Genomic DNA, 22,967 nt, shown 5'->3' with positions numbered 1-22,967 from the left:
ATGTAAAACTCTTCATTCACTGTCCATAAAAAGCAAATGGGAGCTGGAGAGATGGCTCAGAGGTTAAAAGCACCAACTGCTCTTCCAGAGGTCCTGAGTTCAATTCCCAGCAACCACATGGTGGCTCACAACCATCTATAATGATATCTGGTGCCCTCTTCTGTGTACATAATAAATAAATAAATCTTTAAAAAAAAAAAAAAAAGCAAATGGCCTTTAGAGCCTAGAACCAAGTAGGCTCTTCATTGGCTCAACAATATCAAGAAAGTGACACATAAGCAGGATGTTGGAGGTGGAATTAAATAAGAGGAAAATCCAGGAGACACAAGGAAATGGAGGAAGAATATGTTTGGGATCCTCTTATTCTCACAAATATTTCTTGAGTATCTCCTTAGACATCTTAACCCCTCTGCTTGTGGACAGATGATAATAGTAGTGATCAATTATAATAACCCAAAATACAGAGTCACTGTGCCAGGTGCTGTGTAAAATGTGTTAGCCATAGCAACTTATTTTCCACAACATACTGATGAGGTGGGCATTTATAACCATCTTCCTCTCACAGATGGCAAATCTTAGATCAGGAGGAGTTAGGAGACTTTCTCAAGGTTTCACAACTGTGGGTATTAACATGGAACTGGCACCTAGGCCAGTCTCAATTAGCAATTTAGACTAAGCCAAGACAGCCCACCCACACTCATTAGCAAGCTCAATCTTGGCATTAAGTGACTCAAACATAAGGTGTCTCAGTGTTTACAGTCTTCTGGGAAAGACAGACATATGAACCAATACTATAGACCAGTAGACAAGTGGGATCTTAGAGATAAATGAGACCTAAGCATAGGTAGCGTGGAGCAATCAGGACACATGGTTCTCACAAAGGAGGTGCTTCATTCTGGAGTGATGAATACTAGTTTGCCAGGCAGGGGAGAGAAAAGAAAAAACAAAACCCTCCTCAGGAAATACCAAGTTGCCATGTTGCCCTGGATGGCTGGGGATCTGGAAAGGTGGGAGATGGAAGAAAATGAACTGTAGGAGCAGAGTGAGTAGACTATGAAAGTTTCAGGGTAAGCAGTGAAGAGGAATGGAAAGCTAATGTTTCTTGTGATCCCTGTCCCAGAAAAGGTGTGCATTGAAGGAATATAGATCATGGGAGAAAATGAGAAGATTTTGCTAAATATATAAACGTGTCACTAGGGCAACATGACGGACTTTAGGTTGCAAAGTGGGCAGATGAGTTGAAAAGATGCACCTAAGAAACTTTCAGGATAACCCTGATGAACAAGGATGAGGACAGAAACCCAGAAGGTAGAAGATAAATATTAAAAAGAAATCCAGAATCCCAAGATTAACGTGTTGTGGGGACTCACCTTAGCAAGGAGAACAACATGTAACCACACATTAATCATTCAGAAGATAATGCAGTGGGATCACCCCTCCAAAGCCAATTCATCTTGGCTCAGCTGAATAAATCATATTCGATTGAGAGGAAAGTTGCTATTTTTATCCCTTATATTTATATCCATGAACTACGCCTTCCCATGAAGGATTTGAGGTGTCTGGAAAATCACCAAATGAAATGCAGCATCTGATGACAAGGGGCTTACCAAAGGAACTCTTGCAGCCATAAATCAGCCGCTCCTGTCAAGGAGACAGGTTCAAGTTGAAGATAGCAAGAAACATCTTCTGTGGCCAGCTCCAGGTTCCAAGTCACACTCCCTCCCTTTATCCACAGAAACAAAGGTTCAGAACACACCCAGCTTTCTGGGCTGCCAGCTTGAGCCTTTCTGTGGGAACATGAAGATATATTGAAACTGGCAATAAGTTTCAAATAGAGACTGAACACCTTTTCCTGGAAACGCCTAGAATTATGTAAGGCTTGTAAATAAGTCAAGATTTCCAAAGAGACAACATTTTAATCTTAAAATAGATGAAGCCCCAGGAAGGTGAAGCTCTGAAGACCTTTGTGGTGTGTTTGGACACGATGTTTGTTGTTTGTTGTTGTTGTTGTTGTTGTTGTTGTTGTTTTGTAACGGTCTTAATCTCATTCAACTCATCTTGGCTACAGATGAAGCTGGAAATGAATAGTCTCCATTTCACATACAAAAGAACTGAAACTCAGAGGTGAATGTCACTTCCTGAAGGTTATTCTACTCCTCAATTCAAGAAAAGCTGGTGTTAGAAGAATAGGAAGATCTCATATGTATAGTAGCTGGAGTACGCTGCATCTACATTGAATTCTGATACCACCCTATGCAGATAAAACAATGCCTAAGTGTTCAGAATATTAAAAGTTCTTATGAACCAATTTATAAAAGCAGACTAATAAAAATATAAGCAAATTTTTAAGTGTTCCTTCTAAAAACAAAAGAATTTGACAATATATCCTTGTCATGAGAAAGAAAGGTCATGTTAGCCCATGCTGATTTTTTTAAAAGGTAGATGTTTTAAGTTGCAAAAAAAAAAAAAAAAAAAAAAAGGTTCTGCATTTATTCATGTATAAATTAATTTCCATGTTGGTAACTCTTTATGTATCTGCATACACTTATCATTAAAAAGTGAAAATACCTTGAAACATGGATTTTTGTGTCTCTATAGTCTTACAGATTTATTTAAAAATACACAATCATATAATATCCCACAATAATAATTCAAGTGTTCAAGCCGGATGTGATCCTAGGTACTGAGTTTTATATGACCTCAATAATCCTTCTGCTTCTAATGCTCTAGAACACTGGTTTCTACCCAATGGGTCATTGTGGGCTATTGTCCAGGTACTCACAGGGTGAATCACTATGGACAATTATCATGACAATTGAAGTGATGACCTCAAATGTATCATTGTCATTTATTTTTAAACTTTTGGTTTGTTTGTTTGCTTTTGCCTTTATTTTTTTCTTTGTTGAGGCAAAGTCTCATTGTTTAGCTTAGATGGGCTTGGAACTCAAGGCAAAGGTCCTGCTTTAGCTGGCTTCTCAAGTTCTAAGGCTCTAGGTGTGTATGTATTGCCATATGTGGCTTATATTCCATTTGAAATATTTTTTGGAAAATAAAAATTAAGTTTGACTTTTGTGTACATTTAAAGAAGTCTCATTATTTTCTCTTCATCTTTTTTAAAATTTTTATTTATTTTTTTCATTAAGGAATTTTTTATTCATTTTACATACTAACCACAGATCCCCCTCTCTTCCCTCCACAGCTGTTGGTCTAAAGTACATGAGTTCCCACTAGTTTGGTTTGGTTGTCTCTGTAGGTTTCCCCATCATGATCATAATGCCCCTTGCTCATAGAATCCCTCTTTTCTTTCTTCAACTGGACTTCTGGAGGTCAACCTGGTGCTTGGCTGTGGATCTCTGCATCTGCTTCCATCAGTTACTAGAGGAAGGCTCTATGATGACAGGGTATTCACTGATCTGATTACTGGGGTAAGCTGTTCAGGCACCCTCTCCATTATTGCTAGTAGTCTAAGCTGGGGTCATCCTTGCAAGCTCCTGGGAACTCCCCTAGCACCCAGTTTCTCCCTATCCCCATGATGTCTTCATTTATCATGGTATCTCTTTCATTGCTCTCCCACTCCATTCCCGTTCCAACTATCCCATTCCCTTATGTTTTCATCCTCCTTCCCCTACCCTTCATTGCCCCATTTTTCTTATGGATAGCTCATCTATTTCCCCTTCCCAGGGCACTCTATGAGTCCCTCTTGAGGGCCCTCCTTAGTAGCCAGCTTCTCTGGAGCTGTGGATTAGTAGTCTGGTTATCCTTTGTTTTATATCTAATATCCACCTATGTGTTGTCCTACTAAGTCTGGGCTACCTCATTCAGGATGATATTTTCTAGTTCCATCCATTTGCCTGCAAATTTCATGATGTCATTGTTTTTTTACTGCTGAGTAGTACTCCATTGTGTATTTGTAACAAATTTTCTTTATTCATTCTTTGATTGAGGGATATCTAGGTCGTTTCCCAGTTCTGGCTATTACAAATAATGGTGCTGTGAACATAGATGAGTATGTGTCCTTGTGGTATGATTGAGCATTCCTTGGGTATATGCCCAAGAATGGTAGAGCTGGGTCTTGTGGAAGAGTGATTCCCAATTTTCTGAAAAACTGCCATACTGATTTCCTAAGTGGCTGTACAAGTTTGCATTCTCACCAACAGTGGAGGAGTGTTCCCCTTGCTCCACAGCCTCTCCAACATAAGCTGTTATCAGGGTTTTTGATCTCAGCCATTTTGGCAAGGGTAAGATGGTATCTCAGAGTCATTTTGACTTTCAATTTCCCTGTCGACTAAGAATGTTGAGCAATTCCTTAAATGCCTTTCAGCCATTGGAGATTCTTCTGTTGAGAATTCCCTGTTTAACTCTGTAGTCCATTTTTTAATTGGATTGTTTGGTGTTTCGATATCTAGTTTCTTGAATACCTTATATATTTTGGAGGTCAGCCCCAGATGTGGGGTTGGTGAAGATCTTTTCCCATTCTGTAGGCTGTCGTTTGGTCTTATTGACCATGTCCTTTGCTCTACAAAAGCTTCTCAGTTTCAGGAGGTCCCATTTATTAATTGTCACTCTCAGTGTCTGTGCTATTGGTGTTATATTTAGGAAGTGGTCTCCTGTGCCAATTCATTCCAGACTACTTCCTACTTTCTCTTCTATCAGGTTCAGTGTAGCTGGATTTATATTGAGGTCTTTGATCCACTTGGACTAGAGTTTTGTGCATGGTGATAGATATGGATCTATTTACCATATTCTACATGTTGACATCCAGTTATGCCAGCACCATATGTTGAAGATGCTTTCTTTTTTCCATTGTACATTTTTTACTTCAATGTCAAAAATCAGGTGTTCATAGGTGTGTGGATTAATGTCATGGTCTTTAATTTGATTCCATTGGTCCACATGTCAGTTTTTATGCCAATATCAAGCTGTTTTTATTACTATAGTTCTGTAGTAAAGCTTGAGGTCAGGGATGGTAATCCCTCCAGAGGTTGCTTTATTGTACAGGATTGTTTTAGCTACCCTGGGTTTTTTGTTTTTCCACTTGATGTTGAATATTGTTCTTTTCAGGTCTATGAAGAATTGTGCTGGGATTTTAATGGGGATTGCATTGAATCTGTAGACTGCTTTTGGTAAGATTGCCATTTCTACTATATTAATCTTACCTATTCATGAGGATGGGAGATCATTCCACTTTCTGATATCTTCTTTAATTTCTTTCTTCAGAGACTTAAAGTTCTTTTCATACAGGTCTTTCACTTGCTTGGTTAGATTTACTCCCAGGTATTTTATATTATTTGTGGCTATTGTAAAGGGTGACATTTTTCTGTTTTTTTTTTTCTTGGCCCATTTATCATTTGCATATAAGAGAGCTACTGATTTTTTTTTTATTATTAATCATGTATCCTGTCACATTACTGAAGTTGTTTATCAGCTATAGGTGTTCCCTGGTATAATTTTTGGGGTCATTTATGTATACTATCATATTGTCTACAAATAGTGAAACTTTGACTTTTTTCTTTCCAATTTGTATCCCCTTGATCTCCTTTTGTTGTCTTACTACTCTAGCTAGGACTTTGAGTACTATACTGAATAGATATGGTAAGAGTGGACAGCCTTGTCTTGTTTGTGATTTTAGTGGAATGGCTTTGAATTTTTCTCCATTTAATTTGATGTTGGTTTTTGGCTTGCTGTAAATTTCCTTTATTATGTTTAGGTATGTTCCTTGTATTCCTGATTTCTCTAGGAAGATCATGAAGAGGTTTGTTGTGGTTTTTTTTTTTCATTTTTCTTTATTAAGAAATTTTCTACTCACTCCATATACTATCCACAGACCCCCCTTCCTCCTTCCTTCCACCCCCAGCCCTCTTTCCCAAGCCACCCTGCATCCCCACATCCCCTAAATCAAGGTCTCCCATGGGAGTCAGCAGAGCCCAGCACACTGAGCCTAGGCAGGTCCAAGCCCCTTCCCACTGCACCAAGGCTGTGCAAGGTGTCACACCACAGGCACCAGATTCCAGAAGCCTGCCTATAGACTAGGGACAGATCCTGATCCCCCTGCCTGGGTGCCCCCACAAACAACTGTCTTCCATAACCAGAGGGCCTAGTCCAGTCCCATAGGGGCTCCACAGACACCAGTCCACAGTTCATAGGCTTCCACTAGTGTGGTCAGTCATCTCTGCATGTCCTCTGATTATGATCTCAACGTCCCTCACCTGCAGTATCTGTCCTCTCTCTCATCAATTGGATTCCCAGAGCTCAGCCTGGTATCTCTCTGGCCATAGATCTCTGTATCTGCCTCCATCAGTCACCAGACAAAGTCTCTATGATGACAGCTAGGTTATTTGCTAGGCTAGTCACCAGAGTAGACTAGTCCAGGCACCCTCTGGACCACTGCCAACAGACCAAGGTAGGGTCAACCTTGTGGATTCCTGAGAACCTCCCCAGCACCCTGCCTCTTCCTATTACCATGATGTCCTCATCTATCATGGCATCTTCCTCCCTGCCTTCCCACTCTGTTCCTGTTCCAGTTTGGCCCTCCCATTTCCCTCTGCCCTTGACCCCACTCCTCACCCTCTGCCACCCCCCACACACCCAGTCCACTCATGTAGATCTCATCCATTTCCCCTTCACAGGGTGATCCATATGACCCTCCTAGGGTATTTTCCTGTTAGCTAGCCTCTCTGGAGTTGTGGGTTGCAGTCTGGCCATCCCTTCCCTCACATTTAGTATCCACTTATGAGTGAGTACATACTATGTTTCAAGATGATATTTTCTAGTTCCATTTCCCTGCAAATTTCATGATATCATTGTTTTGTTTTTTTGGTTTTTTTTTTTTTTTTTTTTTTTGCTGCTGAGTAGTAGTCCATTGTATATATGTGCCATATTTCCTTTATCTATTCTTCAGTTGAGGGGCATCTAGGTTGTTTCCAGGTTCTTGCTATTACAAATAATGCTGATACAGACATAGTTGAGCATGTGTCCTTGTGGTAAGATTGAGCATTCCTTGGGTATATTCTCAAGAGTGGTATAACTGGGTCTTGAGGAAGACTTATTCCCAATTTTCTGAGAAACTGCCATACTGATTTCCAGAGTGGCTGTACAAGTTTGCATTCCCACTAACAGTGGAGGAGTGTTCCCCTTGCTCCACATCCTCTCCAACGTAAGTTGTCTTCAGTGATTTTGATCTTAGCCATTCTGACAGGTGTAAGATGGTATCCCAGAGTTGTTTTGATTTGCATTTCCCTGATGACCAAGGATGTTGAGCAATTCTTTAAATGCCCTTCAGCCATTGGAGATTCTTCTGTTGAGAATTCCCTGTTTAACTCTGTAGCCCATTTTTTAATTGGATTGCTTGGTATTTTGATATCTAGTTTCTTGAATTCCTTATATATTTTGGAGGTCAGCCCCAGATGTGGGGTTGGTGAAGATCTTTTCCCATTCTGTAGGCTGTCGTTTGGTCTTATTGACCATGTCCTTTGCTCTACAAAAGCTTCTCAGTTTCAGGAGGTCCCATTTATTAATTGTCACTCTCAGTGTCTGTGCTATTGGTGTTATATTTAGGAAGTGGTCTCCTGTGCCAATTCGTTCCAGACTACTTCCTACTTTCTCATGAAGAGGTTTTGAATTTTGTCAGTGGCTTTTTCAGCATCTAATGAGATGATAATGTGGGTTTTTTTTTCAGTTTGTTTATATGGTGTATTATATTGATAGATTTTCATATGTTGAACCATCCTTACTTGTCTGGGATGAAACCTACTTGGTCAATGTGGAGAATTGTTTGATGTGTTCTTGGATTCAGTTTGCCAGTATTTTATTGAGTATTCTTGCATCTATGTTCAGGAGGGAGATTGGTCTGTAATTCTGTTTCTTTGTTGCGCCTTTGTGTGGTTTGAGTATCAGGGTAACTGTAGCCTCATAAAAGAGTTTGGTAATGTTCCTTCCATTTCTATTGTTGGAACAATTTGAAGAGTATTAGTATTAGCTCTTCTTTCAAATTCTGGTAGAATTCTGCACTAAAACTATCTGGTCCTGGGCTTTTTTTGGTTGGGAGACTTTTAATGACTGTTTCTATTTCCTTAGGGGTTATAGGTCCATTAAATTGTTTATCTGGTCTTTATTTGATTTTTATATGTGGTACCTATCCAGAAAATTGTCCATTTCTTTTAGATTTTCAAATTTTGTGAAGTACAGGTGTTTTAAGTATTACCTGATGATTCTGTGGATTTCCACAGTGTCTGTTGTTATGTCTCCCTTGTCATTTCTAATTTTGTTAATTTGCATGTTCTCTCTCTGTCTTTTGGTTAGTTTGGATAAGGGCATGTCAATCTTGTTGATTTTCTCAAAGAACCAACTATTTGTTTCATTGATTCTTTGTATTGTTATCTTTTTTTCTATTTTATTGATTTCAGCCTTCAATTTGATGATTTCTTAACACCTATTCCTCCTGGGTGAGTTTGCTTCTTTTTGTTCTAGAGCTTTCAGCTGTGCTGTTAAGTCACTAGTGTGAGATTTCTCCAACTTCTTTATGTGGGCATTTAGTGCTATGAACTTTCCTCTTAGCACTGTTTTCATAATGTCCCATAAGTTTAGGTATGTTGTACATTCCTTTTCACTGAATTCTAGGAAGTCTTTAATTTCTTTATTTCTTCCTTGACCCATTGTTGATTCAGTTGATCGTTATTCAGCTTCCATGAGACTGTATGCTTTCTGTAATTTTTGTTGTTGTTGAAATCTAACTTTAAGCCATGGTGGTCCAATAAAATGTAGGAGGTTATTCTAACTGATATGCTTTGTGACCAAGTATGTGGTCAATTTTAGAGAAGGTTCCATGGGTTTCTGAGAAGAAGGCATATTCTTTTTTGTTAGGATGGAATGTTCTGTAGACATTGATTAAGACCATTTGAGTCATGAAATCAGTTAAGTCTTTTATTTCTCTGTTAAGTTTCTGTTTGGCAGATCTGCCCAGTGGTGAGAGTGGGGTGCTGAAGTCTCCCACTACTATTGTGTGGAGTTTGATGTGTAATTTAATGTTTCTTTTACATATGTGAGTGCCCTTATATTTGGGGCATAAATGTTCAGAATTGAGACTTCATCTTGGTGGATTTTTTTCCTGTGATGAATATGTAATATCCTTCCTGATCTCTTTTGATTGATTTTAGTTTGAAGTCTATTTTGTTAAATATTAAGATAGCTACACCAGCTTGCTATTTGACTGGAAAGTCTTTTCCCAGTATTTTACTCTGAGTTAATATCTGTCTTTGAAGTTGAGGTGTGTTTCTTGAATGCAGCAGAAGGGTGGATCCTGTTTTCATATCCATTCTATTAGCCTGTGTCTTTTTATAGGTGAATTGAATCCATTGATATTGAGGGATATTAATGACCAGTATGTTGATTACTGTTATCTTTTGGTAATAGTGTGTATGTATTTCCCTTCTTTGGGATTTGCTGCTGTGGGGTTATCTATTGTCTATTTTTGTGGGTGCATCTAACTTCCTTAGGTGGGAGTTTTCCTTCTAGTGCTTTCTGTAGGGATGGATTTGTGGATAGATATTGTTTAAAATTGGTTTTGTCTTCTTCACTCCATCTATAGTGATTGAAAGTTTTGCTGGGTATAGTAGTCTGGGCTGGCACCTGTTCTCTCTCTCTCTCTCTCTCTCTCTCTCTCTCTCTCTCTCTCTCTTCTTTTAGAACTGTCTGTATTTTTTATTAAGAATTTTTTTATCCATTCAACATACCAAAGATCCCCCTCTTCCCTCCTCCTGCCCCTTCAGTCTCACCCCCCCCACCCCCCCCCCATTCTCTCCTACAAGAAGTTAAGGCTTCCCATGGAGAGGTATGTTCAGTAGAGGCAAGTCCAAGCCCTTTCCCCTGCCTTAAGGCTGTGCAAGGTTTCCCATCATAGAAGTGGGCTCCAAAAGGCCTGCTCATGCACAAGGAATGGATTCTGATCCTACTGCCAGGGGGCCCCTCAAGCAGATCATGCTATACAACTGTCTTACTATGCAGAGGGCCTAGTCCAGTCCCATGTAGGCTCACATCTGTGGTCTCTTAGTGTCTGTATTACATTCTGGCTTTCAGAGTCTCCATTGAGAAGTCGGGTGTTACTCTGATGGCTCTGCCTTTATAGATCACTTGGCCTTTTTCCTTTGCTGCTCTTAATATTTTTTCTTTATTCTGTATGTTTAGTAGTTTGATTATTATGTGGTGAGGGGACTTTTGGGGAGGTCTAGTCTATTTGATGTCCTATAAGCTTCTTATATCTTCATAGGTATTTCCTTCTTTAAGTTGGGAAAGTTTTCTTCTATGATTTTGTTGAATATATTTTCTGTGCCTTTGAATTGTTATTCTTCTCCTTCTTCTATTCCCACTATTCTTAGGTTTGGCCTTTTCATCTTGTCCCAGATTTCCTGGACATTTTGTGTTATGATTTTTTTTGGCTTTAGTGTTTTCTTTGACTGATGGATCTATTTACTGTTTTCTTTGACTGGCAAATCTATTTTCTCTATTGTATCCTCCACGCCAGAGATCCTCTCTTCCATCACTTGTATTCTGTTGGTTATGCCTGCATCTGCAGTTACTGTTCATTTACTCAGATTTTTTATTTCCAGCATTCCCTCAGTTTGTGTCTTCTTCATTGCTTCTATCTCAATTTTCAGGTCTTGAACTGTTTCCTTCACCTGTCTAATTGCTTTTTCTTGGCTTTCTTTAAGGGATTTATTGATTTCTTCCAATTTTTTGTTTGTATTTTCCTCAATTTCTTTAAGGGAATTTTTTATTTCCTCCTTAAAGGCCTCTACATCTTCATAAATGTCACTAATTTTATTTATTTATTTATTTATTTATTTATTTATTTATTTATTTATTTATTTTGGTTTTTTGAGACAGGGTTTCTCTGTGTAGCTTTGTGCCTTTCTTGGAACTCACTCTGCAGCCCAGGCTGGCCTTGAACTCACAGAGATCTGCCTGGCTCTGCCTTCCAAGTGCTGGGATTAAAGGCATGTGCCACCACCACCTGGCTTAAGGTCACTAATTTTTAAGGTCACTTTCTTCTGCTTCTTCTATGTTATGATGTTCAGGTCTTACTGTTGTAGGACCACTAGGTTCTGGTGGTTCTATATTGCTCTTCATGTTGTTATATGTATTTTTACACCAGTGTCCCATCTCTTCCTTCAATAGGTATAAGAGGTGCCTGTGTTTGAGCAAGCTGCTCTTGGTCTAATCTGTGCTTGCTATGTCTGTGTCTCAGGGGGCCACTCTTGTTCCAATAGTAGCTCTTAGTATAATTGGAGCTGGGGGATTCTACATCTCAGGAAGCTGCTCTTGGTCCAATCCAAGATGATGGATTCTGAGTCTCAGGGAGTCACTGAGGTCACGGGGGGGGGGGGGCAGGGATAGGTTTGGGGTAGGGAGTGGGTCTTGTAGATTGCAGGGTCTTATTGGGGGTTTTGGTGGGGAAGCCTGCCTTCAGGAGTCTTCCCTTCTGGCTGGCAACTGGGGCAGCAATGGGTCCTCTTCATCTTTTTCTAATGAGAATTTATTAGTCATTCACATACAAACATATATAAATATATATTCACATGCACAGATATACATATATATGATGTATCTTTTCTCTTGTTCCTTTTAAGATTTTCTTCTTTTGTGAAATTTAGCAACTTGGTTATGATGGGACTCTGTATTGTTGTCTTTGCATTTATTTGTTGAGATCCTCTGGCTGGAGGAGGGGATTGACAAGTGTTTCCTGCCACCATGACACCTCTGAGTAGCTAATCACATAGATATTGACTGTGTTCTGTTTACTCAAGGTTGTTGAGGTGGGGGGTTTCTTGGGCCTTTCTTCTGTATGTGCGACATTGGACAGCTTCAAGCTCTTAGTCTTGTGGTATGGAGTCTGCTGATGAATATTTCATTGTAGACCCTCCCTTTTCATCTCTAGAGTTTCCATTTACTTCTCTTTGTCTTTTATTCCTTGGCTCACATTCCTTGTGTCACTGTTTCCATCCTTTAACTAGAGTGGTTTCGGCATCCTTGTCTTCACACTCATCACTGCTGTGATTTCTGGGTTTATTTCCACTGCCTTTTTATTTTATTTTATTTTCAAATTATGGGTGGCATTGCTATGTTTCATTGGTAACTTATATTGCATGCTATACACTGTTTTTGAATACCTGTATTTTGTTGTCTTCCTTCAAAAAGCATGGCACGTTATTTTGTCAGGAACTTCATCTGTGAATCATTCTGATGCTTTCAAGACTTGAAATGACAGATTTCTTCAACCTCTGCAGAATTCCCTGGTCTTTAGCGAGGTCTCTGCAGTCTGGATGCTCAGAATTACTAGCCCCTATTGGCTCTAGAAACAGTTTGGTCTACACATCCTTGGTGAATTCTTCACAAGATCCTTTTTGTTTGCTGGCTTCAGAGTCCTAGTCTAGACATGCTGAAGGCCTTGGTGGGATGCTGCATCTTTCTAGGCTCACTCTTCTCCGCTCTGTGGTTCTACTACAGTCCCTGCCATGCCGGATCCCAAACTGCCCTCTGTTCCTACAACCTGGGAAGGTGCCAAGCTGCCTTTAGTCTCCCTCCCTGTGTACTGTATCCAGAAATGTCTCCATACTGCAGGCTGAGTTTGTGTGAGGGCTAACCTCCACTTTTAGTTCTCCTCACAGTGCAAGGAGTCAAAACAAAGGTGTCATATACATTATTCAGTTCTCCTTGTCAATAAAGTGAGCAGTTCTATTATCTGTTACCAAATCCAGACACTTTTAACATTTCAACAAAAGTCCACTAAGCAAATTCACACACTTGTTTACACATTAGTTTGACAAACAGCTCTGAAATGTGTAATAAGTTTCTGGCATCGTGCCTCAAGGAAAAACAGAGTGGTAGCTGGGAAATATCCGAGATCTGGACCTCATCGACTCTGCCCCATTCACTCACTTTGAGAAAATTCTTTAACCTCTCTCGTCTCAGTTCCCTTACGGTTAGACCAGAATAATAAAATGCCTCCCATATAAGATTATTGTTAGGATTAAATATATTGTCTGTAAAACAACCAGCCAATCCATGGCTTATGGTCTGAGCCTGATTGATTGCAATTATTATTTTTATCAAAGGCGCCTCTGGAAGGAATTGAAGTGACAATAAATCACTGGGTCTGGATGAACCGCTTCCATTGGTGGCTAGTAATAACCCCGGGCCTCGCAGTAACGGGATAAACTGGGTGACATCCAAGAGAAGGAATGAACAATGAAAACTGAGAGTTTAAAGAAATAAACTTTTCTCCCCTGGTTAAGTAAGGGAGTATCTCATAATGTGTAACCTGAGATTTCAGAATAAGTAATGCAGGCATGCTCCAGCATCGAAAGGCAGACCGGCTGCTACTGACAGAGCAGTTGGATTCCTTAGGGACAGAAGATGGAGCTCCAGAAATGATGGGATTGGTCTCTGAGGGAAGTCACTGTGGCACGGAGGATGGGGAGTAAGAGCTGTTCCTCTCCTCTTGACAGATCAGGCAGGGACTTCCAGCTAGAGCTTGAGAGTCTGTCTCATACAGAGCAAAGATTCTTCCAATCTGTGCCAGCCATGCAAATGAAAGTCTGAGTCAATTAAACTTAGTAGCAGGTGACTTTGGTGATCTGAGTGTCTGCTTAACTCCCCAGAAATACTCTGGGAAGAGCGTTGAACAACAGAGAACAAATGCTAACTCATAAGTAACCTGTGATGCTAATGACTGGGGACTGAGATGAGGGTAAATGTTGTTGCCATGGTCAAACTTTGCATCAAGTCATTTCCTGAGTCCACCCAAATTCAGATTTGGTGCATTCCACACCAACACCACTTTCCAAAATAATTCTGACAATAATGTGTTTAAGTCAATTAACATGATGCCCAAATTCTTGTTTTTATATTTATTCCTGACATAAAATTCATGTACCTTGAGCTCAGTCAATGTTAATGTCTTTTTCTTTGAACCATAGCAGCAAACAAAATACTACACATAACACAGTAAAAAATAACAATACCAAATCCAGTAATAAGGCCTTCAGTAGATGTTAAAAAATATTTAAGCATACATTTTTGAGTGAATTAATGAACAGCAAAAAGATCTACCTTTCTGACACCACAAGAAAAAATACTCTGAAAAGTGACTGTGCTGATAAAGATTTTGTCAACTAGAGCCATGTGGGAAGACTAACTCTCAACTGAGGAAATGTCTCCATCTATGGGCATGTCTGTGGGGCATTCTCCTGGTCGCTAATTGAGGTGGGAATGTCCAGCCCACTGTGTCTATTACCATCCATAGTCAGGTGGGCCAGGATTGTACAAGAAAGGTAGGTGAGCAAGCTAGGGGAACCAAGCCAGTGAGCAGCATTCCTCCATGGTTTCTGCTCCCAGCTCCTGCCCTCAGTTCCTGCACTGGCTTCCTTCAGTGATGTAATGTGACCTGAAAGCCAAATAAACCTTTTTGTCCCCAAGTTAGTTTGGTCAGTGTTTTATCACAGCAAGAGGGAAGCAAACTAGGAAAGTGGCTTTTCCACTTGAAACTGAAGAATGACCAATTAGGACGGCAATGCTTAGTAGAATCCGGCCACCTTTTGGTATAAATATTCTTCCTTCCTTCAGTTTTTTGAAACAGCATCTTAAAATATAACTCATGACAGTCCTCCTGCCTTAGCCTTCCCCTGAGTGCTGGGATTATAGACATGAGCCTTTGTGCCTGGCTTGCACGAAGCTTTTAAGTAAAGCACCTTTGTTTCCACCCTCCTGCTCAGTTTAGCCATAGAGAATACAAGTAGTCATGGTTACTTTAAGAAAAATTCTCATAGGCACCAGCAGTGGGAAACAACCAGGGTTATTTGTGGTATGAGAACTTAATGCAATTTGGGAAATTTTATATAATATTCTCATTTTGGTTGGTTTCTACTTTATTACATTACAATTCTTCAAAATGGATGACTATGCACACAAACAAGTTCAGGCAAAGAAAAGAAGTTCTTAAATATTACTGCCTAAAGGAACCTTTGTGTGAATATTTTCCAGAAAAATCAGTTTTCTTAATGGCATCCCTGGGAGTGTTTCTTAAAATACATTGAGAGTGACCAAATGCCACTCTGCATTGATTTCCATGTGGTTAATTTAAGAACAATTATAAATGACATCCTAGGAATGATAGAGATAATTACATTGGTGTAAGAACTACAAAATTTAGGGGCAAAGTGTTCTGAATTTGTGTGTGTTGTCCTCAGTTCATGGTGTTCATCGTAGCAAGATGGCCCTTTGACAGCAAGGCTTTTGTTAGTCTGGGAGCAGATGTCTTATTCCCATGGCCATCTATAAGTGTTCAGAGCTTAAGACCTAAGTTTGCGTTTTGACCTCCAGGGCTTTCAGGTTGAGTTTACCAGGACAAAGTGGGAATAAAGAAAGGACAGACATAGATATACAAATGGAAAAGCTGTAATCAGGTAGCCCATGCCTTCCAGTGGAGATACACCAGCAGCCCAGGAACTCCACACATTTATTATATTACCACTGAGCAAGGAGGCGGGTCTACTGTACACATATGAATGAGGAGGAGGCAGGTTAGCTCATTTCAGCAAGTCTCAGGTTACAGTCCTCCAGGAGGAGTTATGGTTGAGAGTTTCAGCACACACTGGTTTTAGCTAGGGATCAATCACTCATAACATCTATACTTCAGCTTTGCCATTACTCTGAGTGTGACCCAGGGAAGGCTTTGCCATTCTCATTGGTCTAAGGCACTGGAGTCTTTGACATGGATGTAACCATGTCAACAGCACATGTTCACTCAGGACTTCATCTGCTCTCCCACAAGTTTGTATGGATAGTACTTGAAGTGACTTGAGATCTCATAGAGACACCTTCCAACATACCTGCCTATTGTGCCCTGTGAACCCAGGAACAGTATCTTTCTTCTTTCACTGACCCAATAAGATATGCTACACACTGCCTTCTGTATCCCATCCCCTCTGTAGTTAACTCAAAGTGAGTAGTCCCACCATATTACCTGTGTCCTAATTATGTGACAAATGTTTAAATCCATTTCAATGAACACTTACCTCTTTTGCTATACTCTAAACTTTAAAAATTGACACTTTCCAAACTATACAAAAAAGGAGTTTTTTCAAGGTTAAATTTACACTTAGAAAAATGCACATTCAGTGTATAATGTATTGAGCTTTGACAAAAGCGTGCATTGGTGTTGTCAAATTTTCCATCAACACAGACAGAGTTCTTCCACTGTCCATAAAGTTCTCTCATCCCATTTACCAGGTCCTACATGAGCAATGGCTATTGTAAAGATTGTTTTTGGTCATAAATGAGTTTTGTCTACTTTAGAACCTCTTACAAATTGAAGCACATAAAGAATATTATTTTTATCCAGCTTTATTTGAGCTTGGCAGGGTGTTGGTGAGACTCATCCCTAAAATTCATTCATTACTAAGCAGCATTGAAATCTTTAAATAGACTACAATGTGTCTCTCCATTCACTTATTGCTGGTCAAAAACCATTGTTTGTAGAGGTTCTTGTGCAAGAATTTTTGTGGGCAATTGCTTTCATTTCTCTTAGGAACATATTTAAAAATAAATGTACCCGGTCACAGGCTGAGTGCATTTGAATTTTATAAACAGTCAAACTTCTCCACAATGGTTTACTGAATGTGAGATTTATCCTTCCGGAACTAAAACATGAACTCCCTCATTTGCTGAAAACATTGGCAATAAACAACTCCTAAAGAAATTCCTCCCAAGGATGTGTCTCAGGTGTAAAAAGTAATTTGGCTCCCAGGAATGGATCAAAAATATCAGGCAAGTGAGGACCACGAACACAAAATGCAGAAGGCTTAGCTCTGGGCTTTGAATGAATACATCTTCTTTTCATCTGTGCCAACATACATTCATAGACGATTTAAAAACTCTTCTCTACTGACCCTGACAGCTGGGCATACTATCAGATGAATGCCACAATTTTGAATGTTAGCTATCAACAATAACTTTTCAATCTGTAGAGTAGTATGCAAATTACCAAGCAATTTCCTTTCTATTGTTCTTTTTACTCTGTAGGAAGTTTAGCCAATCAAAAAGGACTCTAAAGGTAATGAGATTAGCTTGAAATATGAAAAGACATTGCCAAAAACAAAGCTGGAATTTACTTTCAAGTCCTTATTCATCCAAAGTACCAACTTATGCACAGGATGCTACAGGATCCTTCAGCATAATATGGTTTGTTGAAAGGAGTAAGTGAATGGAAAATGAAGGACCCATGATGGTGTGAATGTTCCTTTTGCCAAAACAGTGATGGAGCACATGGGTTCTGCATTTGCCAAACAACTCTGGGAGCTGGGAATTCTCAAGCATATGAACATTTCTTCTCTCATCATATGCAATTCGTTTCTTTACTTGGCACCAAATCATTCATCAGTAGGTCCAGGGTTGACTCTTGGTCCTTTAATAATAGAGTAAGTCATTTTAGGGGAATCACATGACTTCTCTGAAGTTCACTTTCTCCATCTGCAAAACCGGTTTTCAGAATTTCTGATTTCAGAGGAGGGGAAGGGAAAGAGAGGGGCAGGGGAGAACTACCGTGTTATTTTTCACTGTCAATGTATCGTTTCATGAAAAGCGGAACAAAAGACATCCCTTCAAAATAAATACGCTCAGCTAACTTGATGAATGAAATTCATCATGACCAAACCTAAGCCAGAGCCTGGCCTTGGGGAACTATAGTCCTGGGTGATCCTCGAGGTTTTTAATTTATGAAGTTATGAGCCTCTTTGAAGGCAACACAAGACGTTTTGTGAGAAGGATCTCTTGGTGGTAGCAGTTTACAATGTTTCTGGTTTTCGGGGGGAATTTCATTAAGTTCATGGCTTGGCACGGGGAGCGGAGCATCACAGGAGAGGCCTGACCTAAGGAGAGCTGCAGATGAAAGACTGCTTGATTACCAGCTGGTTCTGTGAGAGCAGGGTCCACACCCAGCAGTGGCCGTGGTTGTAAAATTCCCGAAAACACCACCTTACCCTACAGCACTGCAAGGCCCACTCCGGGTGTAGCAGGCAGCCCAGCCAAGCCCCCTGCATGTGCAGAGATGACAGCTAGCAGCTTTCAGGCCCCATTGGATTCAACTTCATGCTTTACATTGATTTGGGTTTAGTCTCCCATTTTTAAAAATCATTGCAAGATATGTAAGGTGCTTCATAATATGCGAGCAATATTCTCTCAAAGTTTTAAATTATATTTCATTTGTAATTAAGATATAATTACCCCATTTCCCTTTCCTCTTCCCCCTCCAACTCCTCTCATGTCCCCCCTGCTCCCTCCTCATTTCATGGCTTCTTTTTCTTTAATTATTATTGGTTCCTATAGCTATCTATATATGAATAAATACATAAGTGCAACCTGCTGAGTCCACTTAGTATTGCATATGTGGTTTTAGAGCTGACAACTTGGTGTTAGGTAACAAATTGAGGTCTAATGCCTAGGAGAGACTGATCCTCCGTCTCTTGGCAGTCATTAGTTGCTTGTAACTCTGAACTTAGCAGTAAGGCCCTGTGAGACTTCCCCCATCCACACTGGGCTGGGAACTAGTGTTGGAATTGCCCATGGCTTAGGCAGCCATAATGTTGAGATTTCATGGGTATAGCTTCCCTGTCATATCTAAAAGACATAATCTTGTAGGAAACCACCTGCTCCTCTGGCTCTTAAAATCTTTCTACCCTTTCTTTCATAATATCCCTGGTAATTCCTAACTGCCTTCTAAATGCTTATTCATATACCCACAGGTAAGTTTAACTCTCCCTGTCTCATCAATGAAGCTGCTTTTTACAGCAGAGACCAGTAGAGAAAGACACGTCTGGTCAAAAACACAGAGAACAACAGACTGTGGGGTGTCTACCCTCAACTGGTCCATCTACCACTACAACAAAATGTTCTTATATTCATCCTTCTTATGCCAAAATAGAGACACCGCAGCATAGACCAGGGAACAATTGGTACAAAACAATATAACTCAGTTCTGGTCAAATCTGATTATTTACCTGGGTTAGTCATGGGAGACTAAAGTCTTTGTGGGTAGACATCAAACTTGTATCCTCATTTAATCCCAGCACTTAGTATATGGATGACTGTATTTCTGAGTCAAAGAATATCTGTCATCTGACAAACAAATGAAACATTGGAGTTATTCTTTTGTTATAAGTAGCCATCATGAGCTTCCTACATGCTTCTGGAACTGCAAACCATTCTGCAGACACTGGTGAACAATACATCTTCATAGTTTTCCTTATTCAATATATATGCATTTAACAACTACCTCAGGAAGTACAAGGTTTTTAATAATATCATGGAGGGCTTGTGACAACATACACCAGCCATATCCATGTATGATTGGCAAGCACAGCACAAGGAAAAACAAATCCAACCTCACAAAACTCTTATACGCTCCCACGTCTTTTTCCAACTTGCTTCCCGCACTGGTAAACTGGGAAATGCAAGCATTAGCCTATGGGGACCAGGCTGAGATTTCCTGTTACTCACTCCAGATTTCCATGGCAGTTAGATAAACATGGAAATAATAGGAAGGTATGGGAGCTTTCCCATCATGACCCTGTTCCTAAGTAAACCAAGTATATCTTCTACAGAGAATGTTTTCAGGTATGGGCTTCCAGAAAAATTAGAGAATTTCAGTTTCATCTTCAGTTAGTAATAATTCTAACCCAAAATCTGAAATTAATAGTTCTCAGTCTTGAACCCACTCACCAAAGGAATCTTATAAATGTCTAGTGCAATATCCTGACTTCACATAAGATCCACTAAAACTGTATATCTTGGTTTCACTTTCAAATTGCTTTTCCAAAAAGAGTAGGTTAGAAGCAGATATGTAGTGTTGCTATATAGGGAGAAAAGAAGAGAGGAAGTTGTTGGGGGGAGGGAGAGTAAAGAAAGGGTTCATTTAGAAGGTGAAATATTAAATACCACGTTTACATCTTAATGGGAAGAAAGGAGTATAAATGAAGGCTTTTTTTCTGTCCTGCCCTGTCCTGTGGCCATTTGTAAATAATCATTCAGAGGCTTGATATTAATTACTTATAAATTCTTGGCCTATTGTTCAGGCATATTACTAACTAACTCTTACAACTTAAATTAATCCACTTCTATTTAATCTATATTTTGCCACATGGCCATGGTGTTACCGGTCTACTGGCATCTTGCTCCTTGGGTAGCTGGATAGTGTCTCTTCAACTCTGCCCTTCTTTTTCCCTGTTTTCAGTTTGGCTTCCCTGCCTAGCTATATTCTGCCTTGCCATAGGCCAAAGCAGCTTTGTTCATCAACCAATAAAAGCAACACATACTTGCAGCGTACAAAAGGACATCCCACATCAAAGAAGGAGACATATCAGTGATGGAAGAGAGGACACAGATGCTGAAGTAAGTCTTCACGCAGGGTTAGGGTAAGGATTCAGCATTAAGGGGACAGGAGCAGCATGGACAATATAGCAGGTGCCATCTATACTAAAGGAAGAAAGGCAGAGCATGGTGGCTTAGATGCTGTGGAAAGAGTATTTTACAAAGCAATGTTCCCAATGAAATGAGAAGGGAGTTCCTGAGGAAACAACTACAAGGAAGACACGCATCTGGGTAGCTGCACATAAAAATGAAAAGAAAATGTAATGAAAATAAAACTATCTATAGACAGAAATTCTGTAAATCATGAAAAATACTACCAGTAACTTTATGTTAATAAATTTTAAAATGTAAAGAAATTCTGGTATTAGATAAAATATTATTGAAATTTCTTTGATGTGATCAAATACAAACCACTAAAAATTTATTATGATAAAAAATAAATATATTTAAAAATAAGTTGTATCTATTTTACTGGGCATGGCTATCATTTTTTTCAAAAGCTAGATACATATTTCACAGGATACTTCATAGACTATGAAAATTAGGAGAAATTCCAACTCACTTTTGAAAATACAAACCTTGCTCCACAATCCAAAGAGGAACTCTCAAGAAAAGAAAATTTTAGTCACTCTCCATTAGGAAAAAGATTTAAAAATCATAAATAAAGAGAATGTTAGTAATTAAAATTCAATGAGACATTAGAATAGTGTAATAACTAAGTTTTGGTTAAGATGCATGCACATATATAATATACTTACATATGTTTATTTGTGTGTGTGTGTGTATGTATGTATGTATAGGTTGACTTTAATTCCCAACTTTTAAAAATAAGTCATTATTAAGATTGTGATATAAACAAAAAATAAAGCAAATATAATTTTCCAATGGGAATCATTGTAGTAAATCCTTTAGGTACTAGGCAAAATAAATTCCTAATCTTACTCTCCTCAACTTTTCAACAAAGGAAGCTGACAATGCAGGAAGACAGGAAAAATAATGACAGTTGGAGAGGGGTCCCAAATGACACACTTTCCTACACAGAAAATATAAATAGAATGAATGACAGTTGGAGAGGGGTCCCAAATGACACACTTTCCTACACAGAAAATATAAAAGAATGTTCACATACACTCACAAAACTATGACGAGCATCCAACAAGTGCCCTAAGTACTAAACCACACTATAGATGATATTATTCCCGATTTCTAGCCAAAACAATCAGGAAATACACTTTTCAAATACTACTGCAACAGTGATAGGTAATATAACTACCTAGATATAAACCAGCAGGATGGAGTTGGTGTCCTTTGGAGAAAAGTTACTAAGATTCATTGGCGTTTCCTCATAAGACTAAAATGAATTAAAAAATTTCACACTTGTTGTTGAGTAAAGTCTAAATACAAATTGTAACCTTCACTTTAATCTACACTCATTCATAAAGTCCATTACTATAAAAATGTAAGCAATAAACTACAAACCGAACAAGCTAGTTATAACATTCACATAAAAGAATAAAGGGCCTAGAGTAACCAAAATAAAAGATAAAAGGAAAAAAAATGAGTAAAGTAGAATTTGCTGCATCAGCACAATTGGACACTTTCTTCATAAATTATGTAGGGTAAAGTTTTCTTAGTTAAGACACCGTAATAGACTGTGCAGATGCCGCCATTCCCTGTTGCCACCTGCTGTAGCCTTGGCCAACCCCACTGTGTTCTTCTACATCATGGTTGACGGTGAGCCCTTGGGTCTCCTTCGAGTTATTTGCATACAAAGTTCCAAAGACAGCAGAAAACTTCCACACTCTGAACACTGGAGAGAAAGGATTTGGGTATAAGGGATCCTCCTTTCACAGAATTATTCCAGGATTCATGCGCCAGGGTGGTGACTTCACACGCCATAATGGCACTGGCAGGGGATCCATCTACAGAGAGAAATTTGAGGATGAGAACTTCGTCCTGAAGCATACAGGTCCCGGCATCTTGTCCATGGCAAATGCTAGACCAAAGACAAATGGTTCCCAGTGTTTATCTGCACCGCCAAAACTGAGTGGCTGGATGGCGAACACGTGGTCTTCGGAAAGGTGAAAGAGGCATGAACATGCGGAAGGCAGGGAGCATTTTGGATCCAGGAACGGCAAGTCCAGCAAGATCACCATTTCCTACTGTGGACAACTCTTAATTCTTTTGACTTGCAGGCTTCCTACCCACCAGACCATTCCTTCTGTAGCTCAGGAGAGCACCCCCACCCTATATGCTCGCAATACCCTATAATCTCTGCTCTCACTGAAATTCTCTGGGTTCCATATTCTCTTCATTCCCCTCCAAGTCTAGCTGGATTGTAGCGTTAAGTTTATGATTATGAATAAAAACTAACTAAGAACTGTTAAGAAAAACAAGACACAATAATAATAAGATTAAAACATTCTAGGCTGGAGTGCAGCTCAATAGTATTTATCTTCTGGCACTGCAAGACCTGGGTTCAATACATAGCACCATAATAAATTAAATAACTCTACAGTATAAATGAATATCCATAATTACTTATATTAAGG

At 39.4% G+C, this 22,967-nt stretch overlaps 1 pseudogene; it reads left to right on the top strand.

Moving 5' to 3' along the window:
• The window catches only part of LOC118577951, a 30,835-nt pseudogene extending 8,149 nt beyond the window's left edge, over positions 1-22,686 (top strand).
• Positions 22,687-22,967: the final 281 nt, after the last annotated feature.

Source organism: Onychomys torridus, chromosome 2 (genome assembly GCF_903995425.1).
Source record: "Onychomys torridus chromosome 2, mOncTor1.1, whole genome shotgun sequence".
NCBI classification, from domain to species: Eukaryota; Metazoa; Chordata; class Mammalia; order Rodentia; family Cricetidae; genus Onychomys; species Onychomys torridus.
This window is presented reverse-complemented; position numbering and strand designations above follow the sequence as displayed.